This window comes from Pteropus alecto, unplaced genomic scaffold (assembly GCF_000325575.1).
Source record: "Pteropus alecto unplaced genomic scaffold, ASM32557v1 scaffold60, whole genome shotgun sequence".
Classification (NCBI taxonomy): Eukaryota; Metazoa; Chordata; class Mammalia; order Chiroptera; family Pteropodidae; genus Pteropus; species Pteropus alecto.
In genome coordinates, this window is record NW_006430726.1 from 5,582,961 (window position 1) to 5,589,408 (window position 6,448).

General features: G+C 49.9%; 1 protein-coding gene and 1 long non-coding RNA gene across 5 annotated transcripts in view; one reads left to right on the forward strand and one right to left on the reverse strand.

The window, feature by feature from the left end:
• CFAP161 (cilia and flagella associated protein 161) overlaps positions 1–4,995 on the reverse strand; it is a 68,731-nt gene extending 63,736 nt beyond the window's left edge. For 2 of the 3 annotated variants that reach the window (XM_025050132.1, XM_006905370.3), the window contains exon 1: positions 1,932–3,366. The gene's annotated coding sequence lies outside the window, so the exon portion shown is untranslated. Of the gene's footprint in view, positions 1–1,931; positions 3,367–4,861 lie in introns of those variants that run through there. The other variant, XM_015594146.2, reaches the window with a different exon arrangement.
• Positions 7–4,952, forward strand: LOC107196113. 2 transcript variants are annotated; one of them, XR_001517442.2, is made up of 4 exons: positions 7–274; positions 709–1,001; positions 3,375–3,475; positions 4,370–4,952. It is a non-coding gene; the product is annotated as an uncharacterized LOC107196113 (long non-coding RNA). The 2 variants fall into 2 exon arrangements; XR_001517443.2 differs by lacking the exons at positions 3,375–3,475; positions 4,370–4,952 and adding an exon at positions 1,726–2,342.
• Positions 4,996–6,448: the final 1,453 nt, after the last annotated feature.

A 6,448-nucleotide genomic window follows, 5' to 3' on the forward strand; every position in this document is an offset into this window, starting at 1 on the left:
TCCTCCGCCCCCTCGCCGCTCCCGGATGCTTGCGCGATGCGCTGCTCCTCCCCCGGGAAGCGGGCGGCTGCGGGAGGACGCCGCCGCCCACCACGGACGCCGGGCCCGCCCGCGATCCCCGGGGAGAGGCGGGAGGGACAGGAGCGAGGCCGCCGGGCCAGGGCTCCGCGCGCGCCCTGGGGAGATGGGGCGCCGCCGCCTGTTGGCCTTACGTAAGCGCTCAGCCAGGCAGGGGCTGCACGCGTCCTCCCCGCCCGGACAGCGAGTCTCAAAGGTGACCTGTTTTCTGGGCTGGAGGGAGGAGGACACTGGATATCATCCCCCAGTGACTTGGGGACGTCCCCGCGTCTTCTGGGACGCTGTCCGGCTTCCCAAGCTGTCCCCCTGCCCTTTGTGTGATTGGTCCTCTCCCACGGCGGGGCCGAGGGGCCGGGCGGGGTTAGGAGTCGGAGGAGCGCGGCTGGATGCTGGCCGCTTCCTTTACCCCCACGTCCCTTACGTCCTAGAGCGCGGGCTCTGAGCCAGACTTCCTGGGGTCTGTCTCCCCAGCCACTTGAGTTGCGTGACCTGGTGCAAGTTCTCTCTCCAAGTATCCGTTTTCTCATCTCGAAAACAGATACTGTGCACTGACCACTTGAGCGCTTGGCTCATAAATCGTGGCTGTTAGAATGAGCCTAGATCGGCAGTTTACCCTCTCGTAACTTCCAGGTCTTCGGCTCCATAATGGGGTAATAATGGCCCAGCCTTTGGAGGAAAACGCGATCATCCCTGCCTCAGACACGGAAACGCTCAGATGGCCCGAACGCCTTCCTAAGGTCAAGAAGATGGCACACGGCTGGCGAGAAGCCCACCCAACCCCTTCGCACCGTACCCGGCCCGCTCATCCCGGAAGTGGTTGAAGCACCTGGGCTTCCTCCCCGCCGAGGGCCCCGCCTCTTTGTCCTGAAACGCCCGCCAGCTGCTCAGCCGGCACACGCTGGGCGTGTTCAGCCAACAGACAGGTTAGTTCCTCTGTCCCTGCCTAGGACCCGGGGTCACCTTTTTTCAGCCGGTGGTCAATGTAACTACTTACAACTAGCATGACCTTGCAATTTATCATCAAACCGAAACAGTTTTGAGAGCAAAGAGTGAGATGTGCCATTAATAAATTAACCAGGAACAAAAGCCGCAAACCAGAATGAGTGGTCACCCTACTTATAACTGAAAGTGCACTTGGGCACTTCCTAAAACCTGGATAAACCCACTTGTGTTGCAAACCAAGGCTAAGAAAACTGACGATTTTCTAAACAAGCAGCAAGTGTAGGGTCAATCCCTTTTATCTTTTTACGAGGGACACAGTTGGATAAATCTCGTCTTAACGTGGTAACCCAGAAGGAGCAGCCTACTCTCTCTCGGCTCCACGAACATCATGAGAAAGAAGTCCCGCCACCCCTCTGTGCCCACTCATCCATGGGCTGCGCGGGGGACCAGGGGTTCTCGCCAAAGCCACTCCCACCCCTAGCGGGCTGCTCTCCTTTTCTTCATGTCCGCAGCCTGTCTTGCTGCTGCTGCCAGGACCTTGTACCCAGCAAAGCGCTGTTACACAGACTGTCCCATTGTACGCAGGGACCTCTGGTTTAGCTTCAGAAATCTCACGGGATTGTTTTCTTGGTCCTCCCTGCCCCATTTTCTCAGGGTGGCTCCTCCTAACTCATCTTCACAGGTACCATCTCTGCCTTTCTTTAGGTCACCTTTACTTTTTGCCACTGTGCATTCACTCCACAAATATGCGTCCACCCCGTGCTAGGCACGTAAGGAAAATGCGGGCTCTATCCCTCCTGGAGAGTAGAGTTCAGAGGGCCACAGAGTCACGCGAACGAGGAATCACCATTCACTATGGGGACAGTGAGAGCACGGAGCGAAGAAACTATAGCAGAGATAACACTGCTTACCAAATAGTCCAGCTGCAACTCCCAGGGCCCTGCGATCAGCTCTGACCTTGAACGGAGGTGGAGGTGATTTGCTGGGCGAGGCAGTGAAAAGCCGTCTGCACGTCTGCGGGCTCTCTTCCCCTGCTGAAGCTACCCCAGTGCCTGTGCTCTAGCTGGCGCGTCTGGGGGGGGCGAGGCGTCTGTAAGCCTGTGGGACCGTGGAGCGGACCCTCTGTTAACCTGCGTTGAGCACAGAATGTGAGCAAAAGGTGAACTCAGCATGAAGCCAGTGAGGTCGGAGGGGTGGCTGCTGCTGTAGCATGATTTAGTCTGTGTCTGCCATAGAGCCGCCGCAGTAAGGGCGTTCTCTGTAGCAAACTCCACCCATTACCCCTTTAACCCTGTCTTAAAATTAAAATATAATGAGCCAAAGGTACTGCGCAAAGCGTTTTTCACTGAGATGGCAACTGAGTGAGAGAAGAAAGCTAAAAATATGTGGACTGAAGGAATGGCTGGGGGAAGTGGATGGAGCAGACAAGAGGAAGCTGAGACCATGCAGAAAAGGGTTCGGCCACTGGAGAATGTCTTCTCAGTGCCTGGCTCAAGGCCACTGCTCAGTAGGAGTTAATAAATGAGAACAAGATGCAAACAGACACCTGACCAAGGATCTGGGGAGGAACGAGGGAACCGACGGTGGGGAAACATCCTCTCCCTGCTTCCTTGCCTAGTTTAGACAGTGCAGCTACCGCCCGCAGGTGTGACACAGCAGTATGAACAGTCTGGCTTGCTTATTCAATATTCATAACATAAAGTTTACCATCTTATCCTTGGTTCAGTGGTAGTAAGTACATGCTCACTGGTGTGCAACCATCGCCACGATCCATCCCCAGAAATCTTCCATCTTCCCAGAAATTCTGTCCCCATTAAACACTAACTCCTCCTTCCTCTCCCTCCCCCAGCCCCTGTAAACCACCGTTCTATTTTCTCTATAAATTCGACTACTCTAGGTAACTAACTTATATAAGTGGAATCATACACTATTTGTCCTTGTGTGTCAGGCTCGACTTAGAATGTCTTCAAGGTTCATTGATACTGTAGCGTGTCAGGATTTCCCTCCCTTTTAAGACAGAATAATATTCCGCCGAGGTATATAGGCATGCTGGGTTTCACGCCCAACTTTCACACTGCACTCCAGACTTGGTGGACCACCAACCAAACTGTGCCTTGTCCACAGTGCCACCTGGCGGTCAGTTTGGGGGCGTTCTCTAGTGTACCTGTCCTTTGCATCAGTGTCTGTTTTTTTGTGCTCATAGATGGGCAAATTCAGACTCAGGCAACCTTTCTTACAGACAGGCAGACATCAACCTTTAATATTTTCGATAGCTCTCTTAAAGGGGAGGACTTTATTACACCTGGAGCACTTACACCTCCCCTCTCTTTTCCCTGATGTACTCATCCCCACAGGTGGTGAATGAGATTCTGACATTCGTGGGGCCGTGGCTCACTGGAGAGCAGGATCACTGTGACAGGTCACACCCCTTCCCGAGCATCTCTTCTTGCTCTCAGTAAGAACATGTGGGCAGGATCTCACCTCTCAGGCCCACAGCCTTCCCATCCCCACCTCCCTCCCTCCCCCGCTCCGTGTTCTCTCTGTTCACCTGAAGTTGAGTGGGTGGGGGAGCCCTCCGTGCTGGACCAGCTATACTGTGGTGGGCACACCTGAGCATTCAGCTCTCAAGATCTGGGAGATCTAGAATTTCCTCCTGTCTAGTTTACCAGAGGCCTGCATGGAGCTAAAACTTGCTTTCACAGATAAATTCTCCACCCCATTTCCTTACTGGCTAATAATCTTCGGATGTGTTTTCCATTTTCAAGAACCCTATACGGGAAAAAATTTTCAAGGCAATTGCACTATTATAGATCATATGAATTAAGTGTATTAAGTTGAAATTAGGCTTTTTTTATACCATGGTAGAGAGAACAGTATCAGTCGATACTCTGGAAGCATTGGTGTGTTTATGTGCACTCTCCCCCACCCCATCCTCAACTGACTCACAATCCCACTGCTTAGGGTTTCCTCTTATTTAAAACAGGGATATTATCATTATCGTGTCATCTCTTGAGGTCCTAAACTCCTGTTCTCTGCTGTATTGTTTATCTCTTCTGCTAGTCTGCAAAATGTTTAGTGCAGGAACCTTGTTATATTCACCTTGCCATCAGTGCCTCACCTGGTTCTTGGCTCACAGTACGCCCCTAGTAAATAAATTCTCGCAGACTTGAACTGAATCAAGTTCCAAATGCCAAACTAGCAGAAACGCAATCAATCTAGATGTTTTCACATCAGTGGGTTATAAAATGAATTTCTTCTTTAGATGAAAGTCAGTAGCCCTGGAAATTTTTATACAAGCCCAATGATTTCTGTAAAACACTAAATCGCTTTTTTTTTTCTGTATAACTAGATACTGTGGACCAGGATTCCAGCACTTCTGCACCTTCGCTTGGCAGCTAGCAAGATGAGTGACCAGGGTGACCCCTCCCAGCAGAGCACATGACTGACCACAGCTGTGCATGTGTTTTTAGCATGACTGCACCAGGACAGGGCTCTGAGCCACTGGGTGGAGCAATGGGCCCTGGGGAGAAAGCTTATGATACTTCCCCTATGATTTCAAAAAAGAAAAGGAAAAAGCCTCTTTTTCTCATGCGTTGTTTCTGCTTAGTGTCAATAGAAAACGCCATGCTGTGTCTACGTATATATGCATGCGTGAGCATGTGCTGTATCAGCCGTCGCTACAGCGAGAGAATGTAAACTGCAGTGCTCCTAAGAGCAAAGGTGAGGCAGACATTGTTAGCTGGTTGCCGTGGCAGCATCTGCTTCCTCTTTTCCCTTCATAACAGAATCCCAGTTTTATTTGGGGTGACGAGTAGAGCTAGAAGACAGTTTCCTGGCCTACCTTGGAGGGTTAGGTTCCAGCCAATGAGATGTAAACAGAAGTGCGTGCACTGTCCAAACAGGCTGCTTAAATGAAACTGACTCCATTGAAAGGTATGCTCCTCTTGGCTTTCCTTTCCCTTTTCCTCTAGATGAAAGTCATCTTGATGGCTGGAGCTCCAGTAGCCATTTGGAACTGGTAGTGACCTTGAGGATGGAAATCACAAGCCAGTATGATGGAGGCTGGATGCCAGATGACTGAGGAGCCACAATACTAGCCCTAGATGCCTAGTTTCCAGCCGCTTCTGTGAAAGAAAAATCAACTAATAACGACAGAGCCCTCTATCTTATTTAAAACACTTAAAAAAAAGTTTTCTGTTACATGCAACCTATTAATCCTACCCAAGCAAGGTGGCTAGTTAGCTAGGACTGCCGTAACAAAGTACTACAGGCCATGTGGCTCAAGCAACAGAAATTTATTTTCTCACCATTCTGGAGGTTAGAAGCCCCAGATTAAGGTGTCGGTAGGGCTCGTTTCCTGAGACCTCTCCCCTTGGCTTGTACATGGCCATCTTCTCGTGTTTTCACATGTCTTCCCCTTTATACATGACTATAGCCAATTTTCCTCCTTTTATAAGGACACCAGTCATGTTGGAGTAGAGCCTACCCTAACAACCCCATTTGAACTTAACTACCTCTTTAAATGCCCTACCTCCAAATAGTCACATTCTGAGGCCCTGGGGGTTAGGTCTTCAACACATGAAATGAGGGGCATACAGTTCAGACCATAACCCAAGGCGTGAATAAAGAGGTTTATTGTGGCTCTTTTTGTAATAGAAAAATTGGTCATAAATGTCCATCAATAGGGCAGGCAACAGGGAAATAAACTACTGGCATATTGATACCAAAGCATACTATACCTGTCTATGGAATGGAAGTTCTTCGTGTCATATTAAGAAGAAAACACTTAAGGAGCCAATATGCTTACCGATTTGCACAGTATGCTGCCGCGAACACGTATAAATACAACAAAACCATGTCTGGAGCCACTTTGGTGTTCATAAATGTATAGAAAAAGGTACACAGTATATGACAAACCGACGACCGGTGGGTGTGTAGAATTGTGGGGTCGAGTAGAACGTTTGGAACTTTGTAGAGGATATTTCGTAACTACAATAAGTGATTCGTGTGTTTCTTAATTAAATATCTAAAAGAAATCAGCAGACCAGCCATGTAAAACTTGAATTTCAAGGCACCTCTGGCCAGAAATTTTTTAAGTAGGAAACAAAAAAAACAGAATGATTCAACCTTGAAAAGGATGAGTCAGAGCCTACGGGGCTGTTCAAATCAGAAGAAATACTGATGCTATTCTAATGATGAAAAGTAATTAAAAAAAAAAAAAAGCTTTTTCGCGCTCAGGAGATGAGTATCTCGAAAGCTGGCGGAACTGAATCCTCTCGAACGAGCAGCAAGGTAGTGGGCCCGCTGGACTCGGGACCCCCCGAAACAGCTGCTCAGAAGTGTCCTCCAACGCTGCTCGGAGGCCGCGGGAGGCCGCGGGGAAGCGCCGGGCCCCGTGCACGGCTGTCCCGCGGCTGAGGCGGCTCCG